The sequence below is a fragment of the Eptesicus fuscus genome, chromosome 20, assembly GCF_027574615.1.
Source record: "Eptesicus fuscus isolate TK198812 chromosome 20, DD_ASM_mEF_20220401, whole genome shotgun sequence".
NCBI lineage: Eukaryota > Metazoa > Chordata > Mammalia > Chiroptera > Vespertilionidae > Eptesicus > Eptesicus fuscus.
The window spans coordinates 3,114,650-3,127,139 of record NC_072492.1 but is presented as its reverse complement, the minus strand read 5'-3'; the positions used below and the strand labels follow the sequence as shown (position 1 = coordinate 3,127,139).

Below are 12,490 nucleotides of genomic sequence, written 5' to 3'. Positions count from 1 at the left end.
CCAGTTTTCCGGAGGGGACCCTGGCTACTTCTCCCCTCAGCTCGAGCCCAATGCAAACTTGCCGCCCCCAGTCCGCACTGCCCTGGACGGCGACCCGCGTTCTGCAGAGGCGTGGCAGCTACAGAGGCAGGTGTGAGGGGAGCGGGCCAGGAGGCCCCATCACACGGGAGACGGTACGGAATTCTCAGTGTGTAAGGACGGAAATGTGGACCAGTGGCTCAGAGGCTGAGTGTTGACCTATGAACCAGGAGGTCACGATTCCCAGTCAGGGCACATGCTGGGTTGTGGGCTCAGTCCCCAGTGTGGCGCAGTGCAGGAGGCAGCCAATCAATGATTCTCTCTCATCGTTGATGTTTCTATCTCTATCTCTCCCTCTTCCTTCCTTTCTCTCTCTAAAATATATATATATACACACACATACACACATATATATATACCTATATATATGTGTGTGTATATATACACAAAAGGCTAATATGCCAAGTGTTCCCTCAGGAGTTCGACCAGGAGACAGGGAGTTGGATCGCTCGCTATGATGTGCACTGACCAACAGGGGGTGGCACAGGACATGGCAGGTGACCAGTGGTGGCGGCGGCGTGCAGGTGGTAAGGGAAGGAGGAGGAGGGGAGGTGGGGAGTAGGGGAATCGTGTGGCAGTGGCGCCTGGGTGACAAGGGAGGGAGGAGGTGAGGAGGCGGGGGAACCTGATCAGCCCTGATCGCTGGCCAGGCCTAGGGAACCTACTTGTGCACGAATTTTGTGCACCGAGCCTCTAGTATATCTCTCTATATAAAAGCCTAAGTGACCGACTGACCATTTGACTGGTAGCTATGACACGCACTGACCACCAGGGAGCAGATGCTCAACGCCCAGGCATGGAAACATGGAAGAGACTGATGAATCTCAGAGGGAAGGGGGCAGCGGGGAGGGCGGGAGGAGATTAACCAAAGATCTTATATGCATACTAGAGGCCTGGTGCACGGATTGCAGGGAACAGGCCAAAACTGGCAGTCCGATATCCCCCGAGGAGTCCCGGATTGCAAGAGGGCACAGGCCAGGCTGAGGGACCCCACCAGTGCATGAATCCATGCACCAGGCCTCTAGTCTATATAATAAAAGCCTAAGTGACCATTATAGTGGAACGACCAGTACGACTGGTTACTATGATGTGCACTGACCACCAGGGGGCAGACGTTCAATGCAGGAGCTTCCCCTTGGTGGTCAGTGCGCTTCCACAGGGGGAGTGCCGCTCAGCCAGAAGCCAGGCTCAAGGCTGATGAGTGCAGCTGTGGTGGCAGGAGCCTCTCCCACCTCCGCTAAGGAGCAGTGAGCCAAGCGGTAAGGAGCAGTGAACCAAGCAGTGGAGCAGGTGGGTGGTAAGGAGCGAGGGGTCCCAGACTGCAAGAGGGCGCAGGCCGGGCTAAGGGACACCCCCCTCCCCTGTGCACAACTTTCATGCACCAGGCCTCTAGTATATATATATAAAAGATAGAAATGTGTAATAAACATGGTTTAATATGTTTCATGTCAGGTTTCCTGAGGGTTTTGGAAACAAATGACCTACCAGGTGTACCGGTTAATAATGCGACTTTTTTCAATAGATGGAGTTACACATATGTTGATATATATATGCGATTTAATATGTATGCTCTTTTGTTGTATTGACAGCAAGCTTCAAAACTTCATATGTCAAATTTGCTGAAGGTGTTAACATCATAGATATTTTTATGCTTAAAAATGTCAAATTTCGTGCCAAAAAAGAGCATTTGCAGGAAGTTTTAATTCATTACTTTATTTTGAAGTAAAGTGCTACTGAAAGTTATTGTATACTTCAGGAAGCTTATGGTGAACATGCTCCATCTCAAGATACTTGTGACCGCTGGTTTAAATGCTTTAAAAGTGATGATTTCGATGTGAAAGACAAAGAACGTCCAGGTCAACCAAAAAAGTTTGAAGACCAACAATTACAAGCATTATTAGATGAAGATGCGTGTCAAACTCAAAAAACAACTTGCAGAAAGATTAAACGTTGCTCAGCAAACAATTTTCGATCGTTTACAAGCAATGGGAAAGATTGTAAAGGAAGGAAAATGGGTGCCACATCAACTGAACGAAAGATAAATGGAAAACAGAAAAGTCATCAGTAAAATGTTGCTTCAATGGCACGAAAGAAAGTCTTTTTTGCATCAAATTGTGACTGGCGATGAAAAGTGGATTTATTTTGAGAATTCTAAACGCAAAAAATCATGGGTTGATCCAGGTCAACCATCAACATCGACTACAAGGCCAAATCGCTTCGGAAAGAAGACAACGCTCTGCGTTTGGTGGGATTGGGAAGGTGTGGTGTATTATGAGCTTCTAAAACCAGGTGAAACCATTAATACTGATCACTACTGACAACAAATAATCAATTTGAACCACGCTTTGATCGTAAAACGACCAGAATGGGCCAGAAGACACGGCAAAGTAATTTTGCTTCATGATAACACACCATCACACACTTCAAAACCAGTTAAAGGCACGTTAAAAGATCTTGCCTGGGAAGTATTACCCCACCCACTGTATTCACCAGACCTTGCTCCTTCAGATTACCACTTGCTCCGATCGATGGCACACGCACTGTCTGAGCAGCACTTCAAACCATACAAAGAAGTGGAAAATTGGGTCTCTGAATGCTTTGCCTCAAAACAAGAAAAGTTCTATTGGGACGGTATCCACAAATTACCTGAAAGATGGGGAAATGTGTAGCTAGCGATGGACATTACTTTGAATAAAGCACTTTCGATGTTTCTCTTGAAATTACCGTGTTTTCTTTGATTACAAAATCACATTATTAACCGGTTCACCTGGTATAGTCTTGTTTGAGCTTTTCATCTGGACTTTCCCACGTCAGCTTGAGATTCCTGGCCCTGGACGGCGAGGCAAGTCCAAGGCCTCACTTCACAGGACAGAAGCTGAGGCCACGGCTCACCCGAACACGCGGTCTCCTCCACCAACCCTCCCTGCTTCCAGCCGGAGGCAGGAGCCCGCGCCTTCAGGAACATGCCTGCCGCGGGCTGCGCTCAGCTGCACTCAGCGGGGAGGCGCGGGCAGAAGCGCGCACACCACAGCGCTCTGGGTTCGTGACGCAAGCACAGCCTGAGTGCCCTGCTGGGGGGGGGGGGGGGGGCTCCCTGTTCGGAGTGAGCGGGCATAGCTGGGACCCTGGGAAGCTGGTCGTTGGAGTTGGGTCTTCAAAAAGTCTTCTTGGGTCCAACCGCTACCTGAGGCCTGGATGCTGCTTTAAAAGTGGGGAACACTTTGATTTTACAGTTTCCAAAGAGTTCCTGCTACAAAAAGCAGAGGAACAGGTGGGGGCTACAACCTACCCCTTCCCTCAGAGTCTCAGCACTGAAGCAGGTGTGTGGGCATCAGGCCCGGAGGGCGCGAGGGGCAGGGCCAGGCGGCACAGCTCTCCGAGGCCGCACCCCTTCCTTCCTTTCTTTCCCCACAGAGGCTCTGAGACCATCCCCACACCCGTCCAACTGCGGTGCTGTGGCCGGTGGAGGAAAGCCAGGCGTTATTCCTGGTGACACTTGTTTGTGGCTATTGCTCGTGGCCGAGGCCGAGGCACCTGCATCACCGGGCGGCACTGCACCAGCAGCAACCTCCTGAGGAGTGTGAGCACGGTGCTGCCGTTCCCAACACTGAGCCCACTCCATTTATTCATTCACTTTAAAAAACATACATGGTTATTGATTTCAGAGAGGAAGGGAGAGGGAGAGACAGAAGCATCAATGAGAGAGAATCGTGGATCGGCTGCCTCCTGCACACTCCATACTGGCATCGAGCCCACAACCCGGGCATGTGCCCTGACCGGGAATCAAACCATGACCTCCTGGATCATAGGTCGACACTCAACCACTGGGCCATGCCGGCCGGGTGGAAAGGCCCCATTTTAAACAGAAAGCCAAACGCTCCGCGGTCAAGATGGAAGTCCCTTAGACGGTGCTGGTGGAAAGCAGACACGGCTGAGCGTCCGTGACGTGCCTGTCCCTGCCCCTCCTCCGACCTCAGGACCTGCTCACGGTGGGCCCGGCCTGCCTGTGGATGAGGAAGCTGAAGCTCTATGGCAGGTGTGAGTCAGGGTGGAACCCAGTCCTGTCAAACTGCAAAGCACATGTCCTGTTTGCTGTGCTTCCTTCGTTTTCTCTTTCTCTCTCTTCCTCCCCCCGCCCCCCACCCCCGTCTGCATTCCTTCACCATTTACACCAAAAGCCTCTAACGCTTGATAACATGGGAACACTTTATACACACACCTCTTGTACCAGGCATGCCACGAAACATCACTCTTCTTTAGTTTTTTGTTGTTGGCTTTATTACAGATGACCCCACCCCCTCATTTTTCTTTATCTGCACAGTTTTCAGATCATTCTGAGAGGCCAAATGGACCCCGAGGAGTACCCAGTACTTTAGTTAACTGCCATTAAAAAATTAGTTTTGACCTATAAGTGTGAGTAATAGTTTGAAATCATTCTCTAGGGCAGTGATGGGCAACCTTTTGAGCTTGGTGTGTCAAACTTCACCAAAAAACTGAGCATAACTCGGGTAGTGTGTCACTTTGAGGAAAAAACATTATTTCGCAAATGTTTCATCCTCAGGAGCAGCAAATGTTTCATACTCGGCATGTGGCCACCTCAGCGGCCGTGTGTCATCAGAAATGGCTACGCGTGTCAGTGCTGACACGCGTGTCATAGGTTCGCCATCACTGCGCTAGGATATAAAATTGGGTGAGATCAAAGCCAAGGCTGAAAATCAACCAAAATGACTTCCAGCCTCAGGAGCCCAGAGCCAGCTCCTGCCCGGCCCCACGCACCACAGCAAGGCCGCAGGGGCGCACACGGAGGAGACCGGGCCCCGCCCCTCGAAGAAAGGAACACGGAGACCCACTCAGGTCATGAGCCAGCCCCGGGCCAGGAGAGGCCCCTACATTCGCCACGTGAGGCCTGCGAACTGCTCTGACGCTGGCAGAGGGAGGGCAGCCATGGTGTGACAGTACAGTCATTCCAGGAACATGATGCCACGGAATGGGAACTCTCCCCTCCTACTTCTGGGGCAACGGGAGATACTGCAGTACTACCAACAAGCAAACAAGCCAACCTACCTCTCCCCTCTCACTTCTGAGTGCAGCACCCATCTCGAGTTTTCTTTAGTGGAGAGACTTGAAAATCTCTATAATCCTAGCTGAACAAAAGATTCCATAATTCCCAAGTCACACAGCTGGCGGGCAACGCAAATGTGTGTGCGCCTGCAGCGCCTCCAGCGCGGTGGGGAAGGCCAGCCTGCGGGCCCCGCGCCCATCCGGGCGCTCTCGGCTGGCGCTGCCACGACCTGCCGTGCTGCTCGCGGAGGGCACACGTGGCAGCGCTGAGGCTCGCTCTGGTGAATGAGCAGCGAGCTGGCGCAGCAGCGCGGTTCTGTAAAGCTCAGAGAGAGGTGATTTATGCTTTACCAGATCTTTCTCTCACTGCATTTTGGAAAAGCCCATCATCTGAATTACTGGTCACTGTGGACCTGTCTTGCCAGGACCTGAGTGGTATTCTGGACTCCCATCAGCACACCCAAGGGGATGCAGGGGGAGCTAACGTAGTGATGGCCTCACCGAGCAGGGAGAAGGGCAGCAAGGACCAAGGGCGCCCGGGGTTCCTCGGGCCGGCGGTGTCCCAGGGTCCCAGTGGCCGGGCCATGCGGACAGTTCAGGGACGGGGCGGCAGCGCAGTGCTGTCCACCAGCTCTGGGTGACGCCTCCCTGCACTGAAACCCACGCAGGCGGGTGTGCGGGCCCGGACAAGTGGCTGAGATCCAGTCCCACTACAGCCACAGGGAGGAAAGGAAGCCAGGGCAGGAAGGGCCGCACAGGCGGAGAGTGGGGGCTGGGAGTCTTGCTGAGCTTGTGGGCCACAGTCCTCAACGCTCCGGATGCAGCCTCCGACCCAGGACAAAGGAAGGAGAGTAACACAAACGCCCCAAGGGGCTTATACGATGCCCTCCTTTCCCCAGTTACCACGCAGCTGAATCGTAGGGTTCATCAAAAGAATAACTTAGAGGAAAACGAAAAACAGCCAACAGAGCATTCGCCAAGGATATGTCTTCAATTATCTTCCTGAATAAAACCGACTGGATCGTGTCCTCCTTGATGAGGGGGGTGCTGGGTGCTGACAGTCCTGTGTGCGGGCACACTCACCTCCTGAAAACCCACTGAGCTGCACACTGCGGCCACACCTCCACCAGGGAGTGGGAGGGGGAGGGGGAGTGGGAGGGGAGGGGGAAGTGGGAGTGGGAGGGTGAAGGAGAGGGGGGAAGGGGGAGAGGAAGGGGGAGAGGGAGTGGGAGAGAGAGGGCGAGGGGGAGGGGGGAGAGAGAGGAGAAAGGAAGGAAAAGAGAGGGAGGAAAAAAGAGGGGAAAAGAGAGGAGAGAAGGGAGGAGGGAAGCAGAAGAGAAAGACGGGCAGACCCCGATCATCTGAAGGGACTGAGCTGGGCTGTTACAAGGAACGCTGCTGCTATGGAGCTTGTGTGCTGTGAGGGTTACTGGGAGGAAACGCAAAGGGATGAGAAAAAGAAACTTGATTCTTTTCCCAAGGGAGGTGGTAGCTACTCAGTGAAAATCATCTTTAACTTTCTCTAGGCTATAAATACTTCCGAGACATTTCCCAGTGAGAGAAGTTCTGGGGAAAGGAAGTCTCGCATATAAAAAAAAGGTAACTTTCCAAGAATCTCCAAAACAGGCTGTGTCTCCTGTTGTGAGATACAGATGCCGTCCTCCTTGCAGCCAAAGCCAGCTGAAGGGAGCGGGAAGCCGACCCTAACCCTGACCACCCAGAACCTTCCCTCAGGGAGCCTGAGACTGGGGTCAGAGAGCCAGAGGGCGGTTGCAGAGGCGGCCGGGGACCGCCCACGGCATCTGCTTCTGCAAAGCTCATCTGATCTGCCTCTGTTGCCTGGAAACACCAACACTGGGGGGAAACGGTAGCCCACGCAAATAAGCTGACATTTAAACTTGTTTCTTCTTCTTCTTTTTGTGTGTATTTTCCAATTGTTCTACAATGACCATGTATTACTTTCAATTAGGAAAAATAATACATATTAAAAATATTAATGATGTCATTTATTGTCCTGCAATTAATAAGAATCTTAATAATTGTACATTTCTATGTTGGAACAGAGCCTGGGGTAGTGCCCTCTTGGTTTTCTTTTTTCCCAAAAATATGTCTGAGGAAGAAGAGTAAAGACTTGACAATAGATGAGGGAAGGAAGCTGCGATTAAGAATGTGCTGGAAAGGCAGGCTGAGACCTTCACGTTCCCTTCTGAGGTCAGAGGTGGCTGGGCTCTCTGACATCTCCCGGCTCCCCTGGGACCCGAGCTGGCCGGAATGATCGCTTGAAGGCAGAGAAGTTGGGGACTCCCGGGGCGAGGTAAAAGGAATGACCCACACTCTTGAAACCCCCTCTTGGGGAGCCTGGGCTTCGTATGTGCATGTCCGCCAGCCAAGGGCAGGGCTTTCTGAAAAGAGCCTGGCCAGCCCCCACTGTCCATCTCTGAGCCGTGTGAGGCCTCACACAGGGCAGGGCAGGGCAGGGGGGGGGGGGGGGGGGGGGGGGCGCGAGGCGGAGAGGGGAGGAGCCAGGCCTCCGCTGCAGATCTGGGAGCAAAAGAGGCACTGCTGCCCCTCCCCACCGCGGAGCTTTGCGGTAGTTTGTTAATCAGCTTCAGTTAACTTCTGAGCTGAGGTCACTGCCCTTCCACTTCCCTTAACCTCTTGCTCATCGGCTGCAAATTACTTCTGTTCCTCAAGCAAATTACTCTGGAGTTGCCCTGAAATTCCTTTCCTCTTCTGACCCTACTCATATTATTGCTTTAGTCAGTTATTTCATCAAGTCTAGAAACTTCTGCTTATTTATTAAGATTTTTTAAAAAGTGGCCCTACTCAATCTAATTAATGAAATAACTGCTCTCCTCTTACGCATGAGCTACAGGCCGAGCGCACGTGTGCTCTCCATCCTGGAACCCGAAGGTGGGGGGCGGGCAGGAGGGAGTGGCCTTTCCCCGGCAGCTCCGCGGCCACCTGAGGGCACACTCACCCTCACGGCTGCTCTTCCTCAAAACGGTCTTGCTGTGCTTACTGGTTTGTCTTTCCAGGTGAATTTTTAATTGTTTTAAGTTCAAGGAGAAAGACATCTTGTTGAGGTTTTCATTGGAATTGCACTAAATTTAGAGATTAATTTAGAATAATTTACTGTTAAAAAACGATTCTTCCTAGTTTTATCCCTGTTGAGGCCTGAAAAAGAGCGGGCCGCCCTGGCTTACGCCCGTGGTGAGGACCAGCGGCGAGTCCGAGGGGAAGGGCAGAAACAGCCTCTGCAGATGGGCGCTTCCTAACGACAAGGGCCCCTCTGTCTCAGGCCTTGAGGCAGATGCCGCACAGCCTTTCCCTGGAGGCAGAACCCTAAGGGTGTTGACATCAGAAGAGTGGCTGCCGCTGTATCTTTCCTGCTTCCTTCTTCATGTAACAAGCACTAGAGTCCCCCCACGTTTCCGCCCTGGTCTAGTTTCACTGGACCTGCCCTGCTGCCTTCTAAACGTGTTAGGTCCACACCCAAGCCAGCGCGCCCTCGCCGCCCCGCCCAGGGGCTCAGCGAGCAGGGCTGGCCCCAGCCAACGCTCCGAGGAGGATGAATGCTCAGCATGGGAACGCGGTCCTCCACAGCTGCCCAGGCAGCCTCGCTACCCTCAGCCTGGCTTCCAAGACGCTCTGCCACGTCCTGGCCCCAGGTCAGACCCAGGCCGCGCCCCAGATTTCTGGAGAAACCCTCCTCTGCAGTTTTCTCCGCCTCCTTCCCTCCACTGCCTTTCTGTTGAGTTGATGACCTCATTTCCACTCGTCATCTTGCCTAAGTTTTTCTAAAAAAGGTCATGCAGATATGCTGGTTCCACTCATCCTAGAATTATCCCATCACCCACTCTCTAGGCTCAGTAATCCGTTAGCACCCCCAAACCCACCCTTCTCCTAGCTGAGATGATCTATCTCTACCACCAGTCACCCAAGGAAACATGAAAGGAACTACCAGGTCAGCTCTCCAGGCTGAAGGTGGAGCCCACTCATGGCTCCTAGCGGGTAAGTGCAGCCCGCAGGCCTCTGCGCGGTGCTGAGGGGCAGGCACTTGTCTCGAAGCCGGGTCCCTGGCCCGGGCTCACCACGTACCGTGGAGCAGGCGGGGCAAGACCAGCCTGAGTCTGGAATGTGGAGGGCTGAAAACACTGGAGACAAAGTCTGTTTTGTTGCCTTTGAGCTGATCATCTGACGGAATAGCCTTGGCAGCTGAGGCGCAAATCCCTCTGGGGAGGAAAAGAGACGGCGTTGCCCAGCGACCCCTCCCCGGCCCTCCGCCTGCCTCTGCAGTGGCTGTCTGTGACTTCAGGCAGGACCCCCTCTGGCTTTCAGTTTCCTCAGCTGATGAAGCGGCGGCGTACGGGAGTGGCTTTGAAATGAGTAGCGTGGGACCTGTCTTCCCACCACAGTGCCTGCACAGCTTTTGCTAGAGTTTGAAAACCACAGATAAAATGATCTGCATCCTTCCATATAACTTACCCTGCACCGTCTGACACAACAGCCACTAGCCACACGTGGCTACTAAAATTAGCTTAAATTAAGTAAAAGTTAAAATTCAGTTAGCCACCTTATACGTGCTTAGGAGCCACATGTGGCTAGCGGCCACCACACTGGACAGCACCGCTCTGCGCGAACACACACACACACACACACACACACACACACACACACACATGCATGCGTGCGCGAACACACACACACACACACACACACACACACACTTCCTTCCTCTTTTTATGCAAATGGTAGCATGCATCCTGCTTTCTGCCTCCACTTGTGAAGATCTAATGAGACAGGGCCTTCACAACACAGACAGAGTGACGCTCAGAGACTAAGAGACGGATGTGAAGCCAGACAAGACAGAACCCGGCGCTCACTGACTAGCTGTCTAACTGTGATCATTTCCGTGCCCTCTTCATGCAGTGATCTCCTCACCTTACGGCGGGCATGGCGTAGGCTCCTCACAGGGCTGCACTGCACATTACACGCACAAGTAACACGGGAAGCATCCGGCGGAGCCCCTGTCATATGGTGAAGAGCCAAGAAACACCAGCTCACTCTTCACCACCATGAGCCACTTCGCTCTTTGCCCATGGCCAGGTACAGGCCACCCCAGAATGGACACAACGGGCTGCCTAGGCTGTTTCCAGGCTTTTGTAACTATCTGCACACACGTGGGATGAATTACGCTGGATTCTACCAAACTGCCCTCGAAGAGGTCCCCCACCTTGTACGTTAGACACCCCACCCCACAACATGATGGCTACGCACTCCCTACAATTCCTAGAGGATCCACAGAGTTCAGAGAACTGCGTGATTTTTTTCCACGCTCTGATGCTCCGGCATTCCAACTAGAATATTTTTAGTAAGGGAAAATCTGTTTTGAGGGAAACAGCACTTCCATATTTTTGGATGTGCTTACTAAGAAAATAATACTGAAAGGGGGCAGAAACAGAAGGCTGGGGAACCAGCTAGAATGTAAGAAATAGGAACCATGCTCTGTTGACCGTGATTGTTTTATTCTGCTTAAAGAAGGCACATTCTACCCTGGCTGGAGCTGCAGCCTCCCTCCCCATTTGGAGCTGCCTGCTATCATGGAAAGATGAACAACTGTGCTGCAGAAACCAGAGTCGCCAGCCCTTTTGCATCCCCGCAGGCCTTGCAAACCTCCAGCCTGCTTACCTGTTAACTGCCCACCTGGCACTCCCTTTGGCTGGTTCCCCTGTGACCCCAGCCCTTGCACATCACTAAGGCCTTTGAAGACCCCTAGTCCCTTCTGCATATCTGTGCACGGCCCTTTGCTATGTAAGCAGCTGGCTAATGGAGGGCTGCAGAGCAGATTTCTGTGCTGACCTGCTGCCCTCCACACTGCGGCAATAGTGGGATAAACGCTCATGTGTGATTCAACCCTGTCTCTGTGTAACTGACAGGCAGCACGGACCCGCTGTTTGTCCGGTTACAACACATGACAATGAAATAATTTGTTCTAAAGAATTTAGTTCCAAGACCCAGTTTAATTTACACCACACAGACAATCTTCACCTCCCACTTCCCAGAAAGACGAATTCAGTCTCTGAAGTCATGAGTGTCTGTGGCTAGATAACGTCTCTTCCCAGATGAACATTTCATGAATAAGAGAACAGCAAAAACACCCTGCAGATGCTCCCGGGGCTGTGACTAAATAGACCTCGTGCGTCCTGGGGGACTGAGCACTGCAGCGAACGTCTGGGCCCATCGCCCCGGATGATGGCGAGAGTGGCCTGGTGGTGGAGGCGCCACACTGCAGCCAGCTGCTGGCACGGCGAGGGGGAGACAAAGCTCTTAACTCAGCCTCAGGAGAAACACGCTCACACGGCTCCATTTGGAAACCCTGCTTTTACTTCCTGAAGCTGACAGGACACCCACACTCGTATACATATGAAAAACGTGTGCACCGGCCACATCTGGATGCAGATGTCTCCTTTAAATAGTCCTCTAGAGGCAGAAGACTCCCCTACCTCGTGTCAAGACCTGTAAGTGGAGTCTGTTCTCTCTAAAAGCCCGCCAGTTCCCCAGCGCTTCCTCAGAATTCTGCAGGGAGTGAATCCCTCAGCCTCGAGGGTGGCTGGGCTGAGCCCTCCTGTGGGATTCTGGTCTTCCCAGATGTGCCTGGAGCCGGGCCTCTGAGCAACAGCCACTCCTTCAGGGCGAGGGGGTGGGGTCCCTGCTGTCCTGCTCAACCTACGCCCAGCCTCCATCCCAACCTGCTCCCTACCTGTTACCCTCTTACCTCTAGTTCTTCACTTTATGACCTAAAGCACTCTGGAGCCTGTCCCGGGTGAGCAAACACTTCCCCTTTCCTTAAGGGCATGGCGGACTTCTCTCCCAGGCCTTCAGTAGCGGGTGCTGCTGGGGTGGGTGGAGGGGACTGCCTTCTATACCGCAGAGACGGAGAGGAAAAACAGAGCAGCTCCTTCCCATGTTAGAAAGGGGACCCTCCCCCACAGACTACAAACGGGTCTAATTCAGTCTGCAGGGCCGTGCGGTGTTTCAAAGCCACGGTGGTGAGTGGTCTGCAGAGCTGTGCCTCTGGGAGACGGGGGTGGCCCTGCTGTACGTTCACGCAGGGGGACCCACAAGGATGTCGAATGGCTGACGAACTACAGCACAGATGGACCGCAGGACACTGTGCTAAGGGAAACAGGCTGGACACAGGAGGCCAGACTCCACTTAGGTGAGGCCCCTGGAATCAGTACATTCACAGAAGCGAAGCAGAAGGGAGGGTGCCTGGGCTGGGGACGGGGGGTGGGGGGGTCGGGGGGGTTGGGAGGGCCGGGGGGGGGGGGTATGCTGAATGGAGACG

General features: G+C 53.1%; 1 protein-coding gene across 2 annotated transcripts in view; it reads right to left on the bottom strand.

Annotated features, from left to right (window-relative positions):
* The window catches only part of SPECC1 (sperm antigen with calponin homology and coiled-coil domains 1), a 249,879-nt gene that overhangs the window by 19,364 nt on the left and 218,025 nt on the right, over positions 1 to 12,490 (bottom strand). The gene's annotated exons all lie outside the window — the stretch shown is intronic.